We start from the raw sequence: 20,683 nt of genomic DNA on the forward strand, positions 1-20,683 counted from the left end.
GCAAGAGTAATAAGTGACTGACAACACATATTATATGCTTGCTGTGCAGGGCATAGGGATTAGGTTTTATAACACCAGGTCATTCTTGCTGAAACTTCCCATGGTGAAAAAGTGCTCTTTGTGTAGAACACCATAGATTTGAAAAGTTCATAAATGTTAGTGAGAAATTCTATTGCAATTTATGTTTCATACAAAAAGAGGGATGGGGAAGGAGGATGAGAGGAAAGAAAGATAATAGACAATACCAGAAAATGAAAACTCAATTCAGTTTTTCAATTAAAGTCAGATGTATTTTAGGCTCTACTTATAGGCAACTTCATATAGGTAACATACTTTATTTGTGTTTTATAAAGACCTGAATCTGTCAGAGCAAATAAGATCACAGAGTAATTAAAAAGTAATAGGGATGACACATGAGAGACAGGATCAGTCCAGCATCACTTGTGAAGCAGCAGCATTTTATATTTTACACTCTTTTTCAGAAACTCTAAGATCTTTCTTGAAGCCATAGACTGCACCTATTTGCAAGACCCTTTGTCAATAATATCTGAACAGGGCATTGGCATGAACCTAAAAATTCTCTCATCACACTTCTCAAGTCATTAATCAAGACTGATAAAATCTCCACAGTGTGAACAACCCGGTAATGATTGTTAAAGAGGGTGTGCAAAAATCATCCAGAACATCTCTGAATCAGCAAAGAACATCACACTCAAATGCACCTAGGAGAGTAGACCCACAAGCTTCATAAGTAGATAAAAAAACAGAATCCAGAGGAGGGGGTCCTAAATTCTGTGAAGTGCATGGATGAGCCTACTTTGGGTCTCCAAAGATGGAGTTAGGTCTTCTATATAGTACTGACTTTGTTGTTGTGCATATGATTAGAACAACAACCAAAAAATAACATTTATTGAATTCATAAAAAAAACTTTTCTCAGTTTGTCCTGCGTTTACATTTTCATTTGATTTTTCATTTTCATTTTGATTTTCACAATTTCATAATGTGTATGGCTATCTTTTCTATTTTACAGAGGACAATGGTGGAACTTGGAGAAGTTAAGAGCATCCATGGCTCCCTCACTTACCACTTACTTGACCTTGGATAGAGTCCATGAAAGTCTTCACCTACAAAATGATGATCATACCATATTTATAATGTAGTATTTTACAGGGTAACATGAGGCAATTTATGGACTACCCAGCATAATAGTGGACATAGTCTAAGTCACAGCATCAGCCTGCTTTTCTCAAAGGCTTCCAAGAGCTTCCATTTCCCAAAAGTGAAAGGCAGGTTCTTGACTCACAGAACCTAAGCCATCTGGAAATGTCCAGTCTTTCACTTCTAAGCACTCTCCCAAGTCTAGCCTTCTATTTGTGAGGCCCTCTCTATGCTAACATTCTTTCCTGCATCCTCCTCTCATAGCCCATACTATTTAAAATTGCAGCTCCTCAGTTACCCACCCTGACACTTTCACCCCACCACTCTGCTTTCTCAATATAATTTATGATTAAGATGCCCTATATATCTCTCAGTCCCCAACAAATATTAAGCTACAAGGTAAGGAATAGATAAGCTTTATTTTGTTATTGCTGTGCATCTAGTTGATGTTCCTTCATTAAATATAGATTGGGATGTTTTCTCTGTCCCTTTCTTTCTTCCTTTTTCAAGATCACACCCTTGATTGATCAGAAATTTTTATTTTCCAAGTGTGCAAAAGTCAAAAGAAACATTTGAACTGTCAGTAACTGAAATAGGTTTAAAGGGCCCCAAGATAAAAAGCAAACAAAACCCAACAAATTTTGGGGGGTCTTCTAAATATAGAATCATGCTGTTAATAAATAGGAATAATTTGAGTTCTTCTTTTCCTGTGCATATCCCTTTAATTTCTTTCTCTAATTGCTCTGGCAATGGTTTCAAGGACAATGCTGAATAAACATGGTGAAAAAGGGCATCCTTGTCTTGTTTCAGTTTTTGAAGGGAATGCTTTCAAATTTTCTTCATTTACAATGATGTTGGCCTTGGGTTTAGCATATATTGTTTTTACAATACTGAGGTATTTTCCCATTATACCTAGATTTCTCATATTTTGAACATGAACAGGTGGTGCATTTTGTCAAATGCTTTTCTACATCTATTGAGATAATCATATGGTTCTTGTCTTTGGGTCTATTGATGTGATGAATTAATTTATTTTGATTTCCATATGCTGAACCAGACTTGCATCCCTCAGATGAACACTACTTGATCATGGTGCACAATCTTTGTAACATGATTTTGTATAAAATTTGCCAGAATTTTACTGAGAATATTTGCATCCATATTTATGAGGAATATTGGTCTGAAATTTTCTTTCCTTGATGTGTCATGGTGAAGGTAGCTTCACAGAATGAGTTTGGAAGATCTTCCTCCTTTTCTATTTCATGTAATAATTTGAGGAGTATTGGTGAAGGTCTTGTAGAACTTGACTGTTCTGTCTGGCCCTGGGGTTTGCTTAGTTGTTAGGCATTTGAGGGATCTTCTGTTTCACTGTTTGAAATTGATCTGTTTAAATTATTTATGTCCTTATTAATCAGTTTGTGTAGGTCATATGTCTCTAGAAATTTGTCAATGTCTTTAAGATTTTCAATTTTATTGGAGTATAAATTTTTAAAATAGTTTCTGATTAACATGTTTATTTTAGTAGTGTTCATCATATTTCCTTTTTCATCACAAAGTTTAGTAATTTGAGTTTTCTCCCTCTTTGTTATCATGGCTAAGGGTTAATAAATTTTAATTATTTTTTCTAAAACTGAGGTTTTACGTTGTCAATTTTTAAAATTGTTACTTTTCTTTTAGTTTTATTGATTTCATCTCTGATTTTAATTATTTCCCATCTTCTACTGATTTTGGTGTCGATGTGTTCTTCTTTTTCTAGGGTTTTGAGGTTTAATGCTTGTTTTTTTATTTGACTATTTTTTATTATTTTAATGAATGAGCTCAATGCAATGAACTATCCTCTTAGAACTGTCTTCATGTTGTCCCATAGATTTTGATATGTTGTGTTGCTATTCTCATTTACTTCTAAGTATTTTTTAATTTCATTCCTTATTTCTTCTTCTATCATTTAGTCTCCAGTTATTAGAGGAGCTTCTAATTTTTATTTTATCATTCATTTCTAATTTTATTCCAGTATGTTCTGTTAGAATGCAAGATATTAAAAATTTCATCAGAAAAATTATTGAACAAATAAACAAATTCAGCAATGTAGCAGGATGTAAAATTAACACCCATAATATCAAACACATTTCTATACTACAGTGATGAATCCGTTAAAGGAGAAATTAGGAAAACTAGGCCATTTACAATAGTCTCAAAAACAAAAAAGTTGGGAATCAATCTAACAAAAGAGATGAAAGACCTCTATAGTGAAAATTGAAGAGCACTAAAGGAAGAAATTGAAAACCTTGAAACATGGAAAGCTCTCTCATAATCTTGGATATGCAGAATTAACATTGTCAAAATGACCATTGTACAGATTTAGTGCTACTCTATTAAATTCCCAATGACATTCTTCATAGAAATATAAAAAGCAATCATAAAATTTTTTGACATAAGAGGGTTTATTAAGCAAATATAGTGTCTCCCAGCAGGGTAAGAGGGAAACTAAGAGGAAAAGTGAAAGGGTGCACACAAGAGAGAGTGGAAAAGTGAGGAGGAGAGAGAAAGAGAGTAGGAGAGAGAGAGCATGAGAAAAGAGGGCAGGGAAGTTATCCTTAAGCAGTTTAATTCTGACGGGCTAACAGGGGACCAATAATGGAGAAGGATACTTGCAAGCAAACTGATAATAGCTAGCTAGGATGTTCACAGACTGACAAGTAGTTGGGAGGCGGGGATATGGCTGTAGCAGAAAGGGCGGGGAGAACAGCTTTCAGACTGACAAGCTAGTTTGTGATGCGATGTAAAGGGCAGGGGAGCAGCTTGGTATTACATTCCCCCGTTTCTGTTTTTATAATAAAATCTTTTTTCTCCAGTTCTTTCCTGCCTTATCTCTCCTTTCTGCCTAAGTGACTAGGGCTGGTTTTGCAGGTGAGATGTAAAAAGTCCCTTCTCCCAGGGGTAGTCTTCAACTTCCAGACATCCACAGGCAGATGGTTTTCATGGACTTCATTTTCTCGATTTGACTGTATTTCTACACTAACTGCCTGTCCCCAATTCTGGCTTCATTCCTCTAATTTTAGGAACTCCTTTACTTCTGTAGGGAAAGGGGGCAATGACCACTCTGGCTTCTTTGAGCTGAAGGGGGAAGCGTGGGACGAGCAGTTTGGAATTCCCTTTTTAGAAATCAGGTTAATCAAGGGGTCCATGGTAGAAGTCTGGTTGGGGAAGAGAAGGTTGTAGGGGCATCTGGAGGTGGGTACTTTTATGAGAGAAGAACAAAAAGACACGAGTACTGAAATGAGATTAATACAATATAAATGTTGCAGAATCTGGAACATGCCAATGAATATCATAGAGATGACAGAAGTCAATAATTCCTCACCAGGGGGTAGAAGAACTGAGAAGTTGTTCCCATAACAAGGCCTAGCAAAGGCTGGAGAGGACAAGGCCTGTATTTGGGAACTTTAACTTTGTCCAGGTTATCAGGAATGTAAACACATTTAGTAGAGATCTCTATATTTCTGTTACTAGCAAACATAGATTAAGCCTACCCGTGTCTGTAGGCCTTAAACTGACTAAAAACTTCTGACTCTGGCAGTTTTTCTTGATAGTTATCAGGCACATTTGCCTAAGAATCTCTTTTGTAGCTTTTAGTCTTTATTCTAGTGGGCTAACACAAGTGTACATCTTAAGCTACATTTAACTATTATTCCTTTTAAATGCCCAAGAATGGCTATATTTTGGTTTTAATTGTCTTGCTAGGTATCTAAGATCAAGCTGGTCAAAGTGACCTGTTCCTGTCTGTTAAAGAGTCAGTTGAGTTCCCACAGGAGTCAGTCATAGAGAACTTAAGGGCAGCTTCTTAGCTTTAGTGCCATCCATTAGGCAGGGTATCCTCAATGAGGTGACTTTCCTTGAAAGCACTAGGGATGTCTCCCTTTTTCCTTGACCCTCCTCTGCAGCAGATGCACTGATTGGCTTTTCATCCTCCAGTGGCCTCATCATTCTCCCTGATTGGGAGATCGTGTGACCCAGAGTTTCAAAGCTCCTTAAAAAAGTCCTCTTGTGGAGATCCAAGATGGTGGACTAGAGGGAGGCTGTGTTCCTTGTCACTCTGTAACTCCGGTTTCAAGCAGAGGATATCTGTTTCTTGGTGAGGCAATTTTTGCTGCTTATCGATCCCGTGCTGTTTACCCCATTTGTCTGCTGTGATCACCTGCAGTCTGCCAGTATATCGACACCTTTTTTGAGTGCAGATTGCTCACTGTCAGGTGCCTATCATCGGCCATTTGACTGCCTCTCACCTGTCCATTGCCTGCCTTACACCTATCCATCACCCAATGCAGGAGGTTCACCTCCCAATTGTTCGACAACAGTCAACAAACTGATCGCCGACCGCCAGGGGAACACCAGCTGCCTGCTGTTGGCTGGAAGTTCACTGTTACAGTACCTGCAGGTTTGATTACATGTGGCTGCTGTAATATTGAGACAACAGCCAGGCCCCATAGGACCCCTGGCCAGACTGACTGAGCCCTGTCTCCAGGATCCCTCAGCCCAAGCGATCACTCCCTACCTCTGGGGCCCTCACATCGACTGATTGCTCTCTGCCACCAGGACCCCCAGACCAACTGACTGTGCCCTATCACTGGGACCCCAGACCTACTGATTGCTCTCAGCCTCCAGGATCCCACAAACACACCAAACACGCCCAACCTCCAGGTACCCCTCCCTGACCAACCGCAACCCTCCTCCAGGACCTCCAGCCAACAACGTCCACACCCTGAGCTGCAGCTCCCCATTTGCCAACACATTTGAAAGTCACAGTGGCCATCTGGGATAATCCTGGAAGTTGAAGCTCTGATATTTTAGGTGGGACAAATCCCATCCTGAGGTGCCTGCTGGAGATGAGCTCATTTTGAGGTACCTCTCATGCATCAGGTTACTGAAGACTGGGAAGTTTCATTACCATATGACTGTTATACTGTAGATTTCATTTTTTCTTCTTATTGAAAAATTCTAAGTTTTTATTTCTTTACTTTTCTTGCTCTCTTTTCCTTTTCTTTACCTGTTCCCTCAGAGTCTCTTTCTTCCTTTTTGCAGGCTAACACCCAATTTCTTTTGATTACACTCTCACCAATTCTATTATCTAGAACTTCTGTATATTCTTTTCTTATCCCATTAACAGCTACATTCTACATCCTTCTGCATCCTCTTTGTCCTCCATTAGAAATTGCAGACCTTATTGCAAATCTGTTTGTTTTAATGAAGATAATATTTGAACTCATTCTGTTTATTATGACAATATTGTTATCGTACTCATAGGAGCTATTTGGTATAGGATTGCATAGTGTCTGAATTGGGCACTGCTAATATTGATCTCCCCTTAAAGAAAAGTTTTTGGAAACCTCTAGGACTACTATAAGCCTATAGGGGGAAATCTGCAATACCCCAGATCTGCACTGCTAGAGTGAAGATACATGAACAACATGAAAATACAAGGGAAGAAAATGATCCAAACAAATCTAGATTCTATATTAAAAGAATCCAATGACAGTATGGTAGCAGAAATGTCAGAAAAGGACTTCAGATTATGCATGATTAAGATGATTTGCGAAGCAAAGGATGAGATAAGAAAGCAAATGCAGGCAATAAATGATAATATCAATAAGCTGAAAGAGCAATTGAAAGAAGCAAAAGATCATTTCAACAAAGAGATAGAGATTCTCAAAAAAAAAAAAAGAAAGAAAAACAAATGGAAATCCTTGAAATAAAGAAAACAATAAACCAAATAAAAAAGTCAATGGAAAGCATCACCAAAAGACTAGACCACTTGGAAGACAGAACCTCAGACAATGAAGACAAAATATTTAATCTTGAAACCAAAGTGAGCCAAACAGAGAAGATGGTAAGAAATCATGAACAGAATCTCCAGGAACTATGGGACATTATGAAAAGATCAAATTTAAGAATTATTGGGATTGAGGAAGGCACAGAGATAGAAACCAAAGGAATGAACAACATATTCAATGAAATAATGTCAGAAAATTTCCCAAACCTGAAGAATGGAAAATCAAATACAAGAACACCAAATGCACAAAATCACAAGATATCCACACCAAGGCACATTATAATGAGAATGACTAACATTCAAAATAAAGATAGGATTTTGAAGGCCACGAGAGAAAAGCATCAGATTACATATAGGGGGAGACCAATATGGATAGCAGCAGACTTCTCAACCCAGACCCTAAAAGCTAGAAGGGCCTGGAACAACATATTTCAAACTCTGAAAGAACATGGTTGCCAACCAAGAATCCTATACCCAGCAAAACTAATCTTCAAATGTGAAGATGAAATAAAATCCTTCCATGATAAACAAAAGTTAAAAAATTTACAAATAGAAAGCCTGCACTACAGAATGTTCTCAAAAAAAAATTCCATGAGGAGGTAATGAAAAATAATGAGGTCAGCAAAGGGAGGAACTACCTTTAAAAAAAAACACTCAAAGGAGAAACGAAGCCAACTTAAAAACCAAAAATAAGCCCAAATGACTGGGAATACAAATCATATCTCAATAATAACCCTGAACATTAATGGCTTAAAATCATCAATCAAAAGACATAGAATGGCAGAATGGATTAAAAAGAAAGACCCCAAAATATACTGCCTGCAAGAGACTCATCTCATTGAAAAAGAGAACCACAGACTAAAGGTGAAAGGATGAGAAAAAACCTACCACACACATGGATTCAGTAAAAAAGCAGGGGTTTCCATCCTTATATCAGATAAAGTGGACTTCAAGCCAAAGTTAGTCAGAAGGGATAAAGAAGGACATTTCATACTGTTTAAGGGAACCATAAGTCAGGAAGACATAACGATAGTAAATACTTATGCCCCAAACAATGGTGCATCCCTGTACATCAAAGAAATCCTCTCAATTTTAGGAATCAAATAGACCACAGCACAATAATTCTGGGTGACATTAATGCACTGCTGTCACCACTAGATAGCACTTACAAACAAAAACCAACCAAAGAATCCATAGAACTCAATAACACAATCAATAACATAGACTCAATAGACATGTATAGAATATTCCATCCATCAATGATCAGATTCACTTTCTTCTCAGCAGCACATGGAACCTTCTCCAAAACAGACCATATGGTATGCCACACAGCAGCCCTTAGAAAATGCAAAAAATAGAGATACTGCCTTGTGTTCTATCAAATCATAATGGACTGAGAGTAGAAATCAATGACAAAATAAAAACAGAAATTACTCCAACACCTGGAGACTAAATAACATGCTATTGAATGAAACATGGATAACAGAAAACATCAGGGAGGACATAAAAAAATTCTTAGAGGTCAATGAAAACAATGATACAACATATCAAAGTCTCTGGGACACTATGAAAGCAGTACTAAGAGGAAAATTCATTGCATTGAGCGCATTCCAGAAAAGAATGAAAACTCAACAACTAAATGACCTAATCTTACAGCTCAAAGCCCTAGAAAAAGAACAGAATAACAGCAAAAGTAGTAGAAGACAGGAAATAATTTAAAATCAGACCTGAAATCAATGAAATGGAAACAAAAGAAACAATTCAAAAGATTGACAAAACAAAAAGGTGGTTCTTTGAGAAAGTATATAAAATAGATAAACCCTTAGCCACATTAACAAAGAGAAAGAGAGAGAAATCTCAAATGACTAAAATTTATGATCAAAAAAAAAGTATCATGACAGACACCACTGAGATACAGAACATAATGAGAAGCTACTTCAAAAATCTGTATTCCAACAAAATAGAAACTACCGAAGACATTGACAAATTTCTAGAGACATACGCTTCTCCCAAACTGAACCAGGAGGACATACACAATTTAAACAGATCAATATCAAGCAATGAAATAGAAGAAGCCATTAAAAACCTTTGATCCAAGAAAAGCCCAGGACCAGATGGATTCTCAGCCGAGTTCTACAAGACCTTCAAACAAGAACTCATTCCAATACTTCTCAAAGTATTCCAGGAAATGGAAAAGGAGGGTACCCTACCAAACTCATCCTATGAAGCTAATATCACCCTCATACCCAAACAAGGCAAAGACACATCAAGGAAAGAAAATTTTAGACCGATATCCTTGATGAATATAGATGCAAAGATCCTTAACAAATATTGGCAAACCATCCAAAAACATATTAAGAAAATTGCACACCATGATTAAGTGGGGTTCATCCCTGGAATGCAAGGATGGTTTAACATCTGTAAATCAATAAACGTAATCCATCATGTTAATAGACTTAAGGATAAGAAACATATGGTTATTTCAATTGACGCAGAAAAAGAATTCAACAAAATACAACACCCCTTCATGCTCGAAACACTAGAAAAAATAGGGATAGTAGAAAGATACCTGAATATTGTAAAGGCTATTTCTGCTAAACCCATGGCCAACATCATTCTTAATGGAGAAAAACTGAAAACATTCCCTTTAAAAATGGTAACAAGACAGGAATGTCCTCTTTCACCACTTCTATTGAACATTGTCCTCAAAACTCTGACTAGAACAATTAGGCAGACCAAAGAAATTAAAGGGATAGGAAAAGAGGAACTCAAACCATCCGTAACTGCTGATGACATGATTCTATATTTAGAGGATCCAAAAAACTCCTCCAGAAAACTTCTAGACCTCATCAATGAATTCAGCAAAATAGCAGGCTATAAAATCAATATGCATAAATCTAAAGCATTTTTATAAGCAAGCGATGAGACATCTGAAAGGGAAATGAGGAAAACAACTCCATTTGCAATAGCCTCAAAAAAAAAAAAAATAAAATACTTGGGAATCAATCTAACCAAAGAGGTAAAAGATCTCTGCAATGAAAACTACAAAACATTAAAGAAAGAAATTGAGAAAGACCTTGCAAGATGGAAAGATCTCCCATGTTCTTGGATAGGCAGAATTAATATTGTCAAATTGGTCATACTACCAAAAGTGCTATACAGATTCAATGCAATTCCAATTAAAATCCCAATGAAGTACCTTACAGAAATAGAGCAAGCAATCATGAAATTCATCTGGAAGAATAAGAAACCCAGAATATCTAAATCAATCCTTAGCAAGAAGAATGAAACAGGGGGTATTGAAATACCAGAACTTCAACTATACTACAAAGCAATAGTAACAAAAATGGCATGGTATTGGCACCAAAATAGACAGGTAGATCAATGGTACAGAATAGAGGACATGGACACAAACCCAAATAAATACAATTTTCTCATACTAGACAAAGGGGCCAAAAATATGCAATGGAGAAAAGATAGCCTCTTCAACAAATGGTGCTGGGAAAAATGGAAATCCATATGCAACCGCATGAAAGTAAACCCCTATCTCTCACCCTGCACAAAAATCAACTCACAATGGGTTAAGGACCTTGAAATCAGACCAGGGACCCTGCATCTTATAGAAGAAAAAGTAGGTCCAAATCTTCAACTTGTTGGCTTAGGATCAGACAACAGGACACCCATAGCACAAGAAATAAAAGCAAGAATCAATAACTGTGATAGATTCAAACTAAATAGCTTTCTCTCAGCAAAGGAAACTGTCAGCAATGTGACGAGAGAGCCTACAGAGTGGTAGAAAATCTTTGCCACTCATACTTCAGATAGAGCACTAATTTCCAGAATCTATAAAGAACTCAAAAACTCTACACCAAGAATATAAATAACCCGATGAACAAATGGGCTAAGGATATGAACAGACACTTCACAGAAGATCTACAAGCAATCAACAGATATATGAAAAATTGTTCACCATCTTTAGTAATAAGAGAAATGCAAATCAGAACTACCCTAAGATTTTATAACTCCAATTAGAATGACTATTATCAAGAATACAAGCAATAAAATATGTTTGTGAGGATGTGGAGAAAAATGCACACTCATACATTGCTGGTGGCACTGCAAATTAGTGCAGCCACTCTGGAAAGCAGTATGGAGATTCCTTAGAAAACTTGGAATGGATCCACCATTTGAACCATCTATCTCACTCCTCGGCCTATACCCAAAGGACTTAAAATCAGCATAGTACAGAGATTCAGCCACATCAATGTTCATAGCTGCTCAATTCACCATAGCCAGATTGTGGAACCAACCTAGATGCCCTTCAATTGATGAATGGATAAAAATACTGTGGTATATATATACAATGGAATATTGCTCCACCATAAAGAATAATAAAATAATGGCATTTTCAGGCAAATGGATGAAACTGCAGAATATTATGCTAAGTGTGATAAGCCAATCTCAGAAAACCAAAGGACAAATGATCTCACTTATAAGCAGATGATGACACATAATGGAGGGTAAAAGGGTGGCAAGAATGGAGGAAGGAGGAACTTTATAGAGGGAAAAGAGGGGTGGGAGGGATGGAGGGGAAGGAAAAAATGGTGGAATGAATCAAACATCATTACCCTATATAAATGTATGATTATGCAAATGGTATGCTGTTACTCCATGTACAAACAGAAACAACATGTATCCCATATGTTTACAATAAAAATATATAGAAAAAAAAAGTCCTCTTGTTCCCTGGATCAGGCTGACTGAGAGCAAAACACAAATACTGACTTTTCTTGGCCTCTGTATTTAATCTCAATCTCTAAGTTTGATCTTAACCATCCAGCAAGCTAGTCTCACCAGTCATAAAGTAAGAGTGTTGGACTTTAATTTCAATGTCTATAAGTTTACAGTTATTTATACCCTTTTATCTAATTGAGGTCTATGTTATCCATCCTATACGATTTCAAGTTAATTTACGGTGTTTGCTCTTGAAGCAGTACTTCTGCAAAATATTAATCAGGCAACAGTTAGAGTTTACATGGGAAATAAAAAATGAAATCACCAACAGTAAAACATTCAGTTTGTGCAATAACTATCTTAAATTTTGGCTGAGTTATTCATTATACCCCCTGTTTGAGATCAGAGTAATCTTTACAATGAACATCAAACTTTTGAACACAACTTTAAATGTTAATGTCTGGCTTCCTTTGGAGCCATTCTAACACGCAAGCAGGATGAGGCAGAGCCTTATCTCAGGTTAGGCAGGGCTCTTCAAAAATCTTAGGTAAAATGTTCTAATCTTGAAGCTAATTTTTTCCTCTTTTGCCATGACCAGCATGATCAAATTCTCAAGTTCAGTGAGGGGCAAAGGAGTATTAGAAAATAAAGGTTTATAAACACAGATTTTGAATATTAAGCTGAGATCAGATGGAGCTCTGTTCTTTGATGGAAATGCAGATCTAAAGAGTTATATCAGCAATCTTTATATATGTATGTAAGCATTATTCTTTGTTTTCAGGAAAGTTACAGAGACTAGGACATTAATGTAACTGTTTTTTTTTTTTTCAGGGCTGAAAGTGCAATGTTAGGAGCTCTGTGTAGCTCTCACTGTCCAAAGTTACTGTAAGGTTGGCAGGAACTAGAGAAGGGAGCTGATGAAACACTGGTTATTTAGGAAAATAATTCCTTCCTGCTCAAGAACTGTGTGCCTGAGATCAATGTCAGAGCTGATAGGACTCCTGTGAAGAGGGTACTGCCACAGCAGTTAGGCATCTTGTACCCCTGCACAGGAACACTCACAGGTACCAGGCATGCCACAGTCTTGAAGTTGGAGACCCCAATCTCAGTCACTGTTGTCCCATTTTTTCTACTGTGCGTTACCCTCTTTCTTAAATGTTATTTAAAGAAGTTTACATATATTGACTCCTGAGTCTATATGAACATTAGTTAACACAATTTAACATTATATCAAAAACATGAATTAAATAAAGACTGAGAGAGCTTTTAACTTTCATTTTGTGTGCCAAAGTGGCAAAATGCTTTCATGTTTCACAATATTAACCTTTAAACAAATCAGACTCTCACTAAATTTTAGAAATACATTTACATTTAAATTTTTTTATCTCAGTGTAAAAAGTAGCAAATTTTACATATACCCTATTGATGACAGGTCCTATAATAGAACGTTAAATAATAAGTTTAAAATTACCATTACAGACAAGTCTAATTTGGAGAATAGCAGCTTGATAAATTTTCTGCTTCAAAGGCTTGTATACCTGGAAAATATGAACACATTTAATATACAAAGAATAATGTTAAACTATGTTACTCCATGGAATAACTTCATAAATTAATCAGATGTCCCTAACAAACACGTTTGAGTAATCCCATACATGCCAACTCTAATTCACTCATCTTATTGTAAAAAAAACAAGATATCAGTTAAGTGTAAAAAAACAAGATATCAGACAAGTGTTCCAGCAGTATTTGCCATCTCTTTCTTGTTGAAGAAAAGTCCTAGAAAAATTGATGTTAGACATTTTGTAAACATCAACATTTTATTAGTTTGACCACCTAGAGACTTATGAGTTAATTTTAAAGACATTTTACTTCTATTAGTTTAACCAATTTAAATTGAACCTTTTAAAATCACGTGAATTAAAAGTATTTGGATCCATTTTTTAAAATTTTTAATTTTATGCACACTTATATTTAACACAAAAGCAAAGGCCTTGTAATGTTTATCTCCAATGCAATGTAATAAATGTTCAAAAATAACTAGAATTGGATAAAAAAACTGATCAAAAAATCATTAACCTAGGTATGCAGGATCAAAATTGTGAGCTCAAAAATATTTAAGAAAAACAAGGGTCCTAGAAGAAAAATAATGGCCATTTATTACAGCATGAGAGAGTGAGAAGGAGAAGGGCAGAGAGAACAGATAAAAGGGAGAGATAAAGTGTTCTGTGTTGCAGCCCAGGAGGAATTTAAAATGGACACTTTTTTCCCTTGGGTTTGAGACTGGTCTTCCAGAACATTCTGGCTTCCTCCATTTACATTTCAATGTAAGCCTTGACTGAGATCTGAAAGGAGCTAACAGGTTCTAGCAGAACCTTGATGCCTAGGGCATTTTAATCCTTTTTCCTGGTTAGTAATCAATTCAGATTTGGATGCAGAAAATTATGAAACATTATCTCCCACTACTTGTGGGGAATGGAACTGCTATATCATACTCCTTACTGGGACATGCCACTGATGGTTGGGTTGATTACTCCCTTCACACCAGCATATACCTCATGGCAGGAGAACTAGATGGACTGGGCCAGGGAATGAAAGCAGAAATAGAACAGCATAAAGGAGATGGAGAAGCAGGGGAAGATGGAGAAGCAGGGGCCACAGGTGCCCGAGCCTGCAGGAAGAGCCAAGAAGCAAGAAAAAAGAGACTTGAAGATAAGGAATTCCTTTCCATCTGCCCGCTCACTCACAGAAGCTGTGTGCCATTGCGTGGCCATTTTGGATTGATTATCTAAAGGGTACTGTGGCCAAATATCATTAAGTTTTGATGGCTTTAAGCTGGGGGTCAGATGAAGGGTTCTAAAGTTGTCTCAGGGATTAATCTGCTGGAATTGAGGACCCAGATCCCATGGTGGAGACTGATACAGCCAAGTCTGTGGCTAGGGAATCCTGAGGCCAGAGTATTCAACTGGAGACAAGGAGGCAGCACAATGGTGGTGTTGTCACACAAGCATCAACCTGTGTGCTGGGCAAAAGCCAAGGGGGTTGAGAACCTGATACCAGGGTTTTTGAGTGCAAGTTCATGAGCATGAAGATGAGTTTCAACCCTGAGAGAGAATCTCCACCATAAAATCAGGAACCCACCTGACAGATAAGACTAAGGGGGCCAGCCATAACTATAAAAGTCATGGCTGGGGGTTAAATTGGCCTAGGGGACCCATCTAGGGGACTCACCTATCTGAAGTCCAGTGATGGATGCAGAGCAGAACTTCTGGGCAGAATGGGAGGTGAGGCTGTGTCTGGGGGGGCACTGGGGTGTCAGACGGGGTTTCACTTGCTTAAGAGACAGTGGAACAGCCCATCTGAGCCACAGCACCAATGTAAGAAATCCACAAAAAACATGCTGGACACAGAAATTGACATAAGAAGGTTTATTAAGCAAACAGAGGGTCTCCCTGCAGGGTAAGAGAGAAAATGAGAGGAAAAGAGAAAGAGCACATGCAAGAGAGTGTGGAAAAGCGAGGAGGAGAGAGAAAGAGAGTAGGAGAGAGAGCATGCAATCATGAAATTTATTTGGAAAAAAGAGACCTAGAATAGCCAAAGCAATCCTTAGGGAGAAAAGTGAAGCAGGAAAAATCACAATATCAGACCTTAAATTAGACTACAAAGCCTCGTAACAAAAATGGCATGGTGTTAGCATCAAAACAGACACATAGACCAATGTTACAGAATAGAAGACACAGAGACAAACTCACATAAATACAATGTAATGGTAAATTTGATTTGTCATCTTGATTGTATTAAGAGGTGCCCATGATTAAGTGTCTTCTCTGTGAATGAGGGTGTATCTAAGAATGATTGGAATATAAGATAGTGAACTGAAGTGGAGATCCTCCCTATGCACGTGCAACACCACCCATTAAATGGTGGCTTGGATGGAATAAAAGTTGGATGAACAAAAAAGCAGATGCAGAAGCAAGTTTGACTCTTTTCGAATGGGTTCTTGATTGTTGTTTTAATCATCTAAGGATATTGTACTCTTGCTTTTTTACTCTTCCAAAGCAGATTCTGCCATTGATTCTCTGGGGAGTTTCCAGAAGTTTTGATCTTGGACTAGGATAGCACTATTTGTCCCTCTTGCTTTGGAGCTTCTGCTTCTTGGACTGCACAGCTACTGGTCCTGCTAGCTCTCTAGTCTGAAGACAGCCATGGTGGACTATCCAGTTTCTGGTTGTGTAATAAATTTCCTTTTTATAATCATAATTCCTGTTCATTCTGTTCCTCTAGAGAACCCTGACAAACACAGAAATTGGTACCAGGAGTGGCTCTGTAGAAATAAAATTGTAAGGATGAATTTTCTTAGTTGGTTTTGTGGGTTCTGTAGTTGGCTATATAAATTGGTTAGACCTAAAGTTATTAAAATTTCTCCTACTGGTATGGAGAACTGAATATGGAGAGCACTGGTAATCCATGGTGTTTAAAGAGATCTGTAAAGAAATGCATTTTATGCTCCCAATTTGCTACTTATAAAAAGCAAGATATTTAGTGACTATACATGATAACTTTGAACAATTCTGGAAAACTAAGAAATATGATGTTTGTTGGTTGCTTCTGTCTTCAATGGACAAAGTGACAAAGAAGAAGGATGAGCTCAGAAATTTAGCTTCTCAGCTGCAGATGTGCATAACTCTTCTGAAAACTGCTAAGTGTGTTCTGAAGGAGACTCTTGTCTCTTGTAATAATAGGGCTGAGATTGCTGAAAACCAAACACAAACCCTCATCCTGCAATTGACCAAATTAGGATGAAAGTTTAACTCAACCTCAGAAGGTGTCTGCAGTTAAAGTGAGAGCACTGCTTGGCAAAGAATGGGATCCTGCAGGTTGGGATGGGGCTGTATGGGAGGAGAATTGAAGGGGCTGGGGACATGGAACTCCCACATTCTGATGAGTTTATTTTGCCAGAAGTTGTTGCGTCCCCACCCTTAGTCACAACTGAGGCATACCTACCCCCACCTTCTGTGCCATTTTCTTCTTCCCCATCCCTGGAAGTAAGTGATGCTACTTTGCTTACAGAAACAGGAAAAACCTTCTGTGATTCAACTACTCAGCAAGAAATTGTTGAGAATCCTCAGGACCCACCTTCACCACCCACTTTTGCCTTCAGGCCTATAACTAGATCCAAATCTAAGCACCTCCCTAGATGTGAGGTACAGAGTGTGACTCACAAGAGGGTGTGTTACACTCCAAAAGAACTTCTTGAGTTTCTAATTTATATAAGCAGAGGTCTGGGGAACATGTGTGGGAATGGATTTCAATGGTTTAGGGTAATGGTGGAAGGAACATAAACTTAGATCAGGCTGAATTTATTGATTTTGGCCCATTAAACAGAGATTCTACATTTAATTTAATAGCTAACAGTATTAAAAAAAAGGTATTAATTATTTGGCTGTTTGTCTGAAGTATGGGTCCAAAGATGGTCTACTATAAATGAGGGGGAAATGCCTGGCATCTCTTGGTTTACTGTTGATGAGGGAATTCAGAAACTCAGAGAGATTGGAATGCTGGCATGGATCCGTCAAGTATGAACTCCTCTATACTTGGGTGATCCAGAAGATGGGCACTTGACCAGAACTATAAGAAATAAGTTTTTGATGGGAGTACCAGCATCCTTGAAGAGCCCTGTCGTTACTCTTCTTTGTAGATCAGACCTTACTGCAGGAGCTGCAGTCAATCAATTGGAAGTTGAAGTAGAGGCTATTTGTGTTATGTTCTGGCTGAGAGGTTGTCTGAATTTTGCCCATGTCCAGAGAATTTCTCTGAGGTTGATTTTAGAAGGCGTGAACTTCTTAATCTGGCAGAAGAAATGCCTAGGCAATGTAGCATTCAGACATTGGCATAAATATTGCTGGCAGCTTTTAGTCAAATTTATTGTAATAATTAGAAGCAGAAAGAGGAGCAAAAAGATTTTTAAAAGGTGGACTTGAAAGGCAGGGGTAAAACTAGGGCTAAAAAAGTTGAAGCTTTTAAACAGACTACTGGCACTAAAGTAATGTTAGGACTGCCTAGAGACAATGAGAAAGATGTCTTGAGGCTATCTCAGGATCTTGCAAGACCACGCCCATCTCAAACTTCAGGGTATAAAAAAAATTCTCTTGAGAAGAGACCATGGGGTACCTTTCTTGCACAACATGGTCTAGGAAGTTTCTTCAATGTGCTCAGTCACCCAGACACTCAGAGTTTATTGTAGCAAAGGGTCTTAGGAGGCTTGAGATGGCAGCAGAACTTGGCATCAACCATGCAGTGCTGTTTCTGCAGGAATGTAAGATGCTGGAGTGGGGGGTCATGGAGGCCTCCACAAAGATTTCAAAGGTAGACTTGGATGGATAGGCAAAGCACAACAGGGTTGGAGTCAATGCAGGCACACCCTGAGAAGTGTGGAAATGTGAGGAGGAAGCTGAAGCTGCAGTGGAGACCCCCAAGATTAAGAAATCCCAGTAAAAAAGGACTTCATCCTAGGAAAGCTGCAGGAATCAAGCACAGCCAAAGCCAACAGAAAGGCCACTGGGCTGCAGTCAACAAGGTCACAGGGGCAGAGCTACACAAGCCTTTTGGAGAGAACATCAAGATGTCATGTGCCCCACATGCCTATATGAAGCTACAGGACCTGTTTGTTCAGCAGGATTTCAGCCTTGCTTAGGTTGCCTCCTTTCTTTCTAGGCCCATATTTTTGTAAATAAAAATGTTTACTCAGCACCTTTATGTGTTGGATGTTTGTAAATTGCTTTTAACTTTATAGGAGCTCACAATGCAAGATTGCCTTGAGCCTCAGAGAAAACTTTGAACTTGAACTTTGATCAATATCAGAACTGTTCAGACTGTGGAACTCATGGAAATGGACTAAATGTATTTTTCATTTTCAGATGACTGTGCACTTTTGGGGGCAAGTGGTGTAATGTTAGCTATGGATATGAGGTGTCTCCCAAATCTCACCTGTGAGAAAATGCAAGAAAGTTCAGAGGAGAAATGATTGGGTGGTAAAAGTCTCAACATAATCAGGGATTTAATCTCCTGGTAAGGATTAACTGAGTGATAACTGAAGTGGTAGTGTGTGAGTTGGGGGGTATATATTTTGTATCTGAAGAGTGGCAACTCCCTGCTTTCTGTTGATGTGAGCTGCTTTCCTCTGCCATGCTCTTCTGCCATAATGTTTTACCTTACCTAGAGCACTGAGGAATGGAGTCAGCCTTCTATGAACTAAGACATATGAAACTGTGAGCCCTCAAATAAACCTTTCTGCCTCTATAATTGTGCTGCTCAGATCATTTAGTCACAGCAGCAAAATAGTTGACTAAAACATATTGTTATCTCATACTAGGCAAAAAAAAAAAATACATTGGAGAAAAAAAATAACTTCTTCAACAAATGCTGCTAAGAAAATGAGAAATTCATATGTAGCAAATAAAATTAAACCCTTATCACTCAACCTGCACCAAACTCAATTCAAACTGGGTCAAAGACTTACACATTAGAACAGAGACCTGCATCTAATAGAAGAAAAAGTAGACCCAAATCTCCATCATGTTAGCTTTGGATCTGACATAATTAGTGAGACTCCTAAAGCACAAGAATTAAAATGAAGGAGCTGGAGTTGTGACTCAGTGGTACAGCACTTGCCTATCACATGTGAGGCAATGGGTTTGACCCTCAGCACCACATTAAATAAATAAATAAATAAATAAATATATATATATATAAATAAAAAATGCCTTAAAAAAGAATGCCTAAATAAAATAGTAAAAGGAGAAATCAATAAATGCAATGGATTCAAACTAAAAACTTTCTTTGCAGCAAAAGAAACAATCAATAACATGAAGAGAGAGCCTACAGAATGGGAGAAAATCTTTACCACATGTATCTTAGATAGAACATTAATCTCCAGGATACATAAAGGACTAAAAAAACTGAACACCAAAGAAAATAACCCAATCAATAAATGGACTAAGGAGCTGAACAGACACTTCACAGAAGAATTATAATTGATAAACAAATATGTGAAAAATATTTAACATCTCTAGCAATTAGAAAAGTGCAAATCAAAACTACACTGAAATTTTATTTCACTCAAGAATACAAACAATGACAAAAGTTGGCTAGAATGTGAGGGGAAAGTGTACACTCATGCATTGCTGATTGGATTGCAAATTGGTGCAACTAGTCTGGAAAGCAGTATGGAAATTCCCTAGAACTTGGAATGCACCCATCATTTGACCTAGTTATCTTACTCCTCAGTTCTTACCCAAAATACTTTTAAAATCAGCATACTACAGTGACACAGTCACATCAATGTTTATAGCAGTTCAATTCACAATAGCTAAACTATGGAACCAAACCAGGTGCTCTTCAACAGTTGAATGGATAAAGAGAATATGGTATATATACACAATATTACTCAGCCTTAAAGGAGAATGAAATTATGGCATTTGCAAGTAAATGAATGCAGTTGGAGAATATCATGCTAAGTGAAGTAAGCCAATCCCAAAAAACAAAAGGCCAAATGTTTGAATCTATCCTATATAATGATTCTTTTTTTTAATTTCTTGCACTACGGGGGTCTTCTTAAGGAAGTCTGGTCCTAAGACAACATGATGGAGATTTGTGCCAACATTTTTTTTCTATTTTGTGAAGGGTCTCAGGAGAAACCAATCAAAGGAGAATTCAAATCAAGTTAAAAAACAAAAATAAGCTGAAATGATGAGGAATACAAATCATATCAGATAATAACCCTGAATGTTAATGGCCTAACCTCAAAAATCAGAAGACATGGACTGGCAGATTGGATTAAAAAGAAAGATCCAACAATATGTTGCCTTCAAGAGATTCATAGGAAAAGACAACAGAAAAAGGTGAAAGGATGGTGAAAAACATACCATGCACATGGACCCAGTAAAAAAGTGGGGATCTCCATC

Source organism: Sciurus carolinensis, chromosome 19, assembly GCF_902686445.1.
Source record: "Sciurus carolinensis chromosome 19, mSciCar1.2, whole genome shotgun sequence".
Lineage (NCBI taxonomy): Eukaryota > Metazoa > Chordata > Mammalia > Rodentia > Sciuridae > Sciurus > Sciurus carolinensis.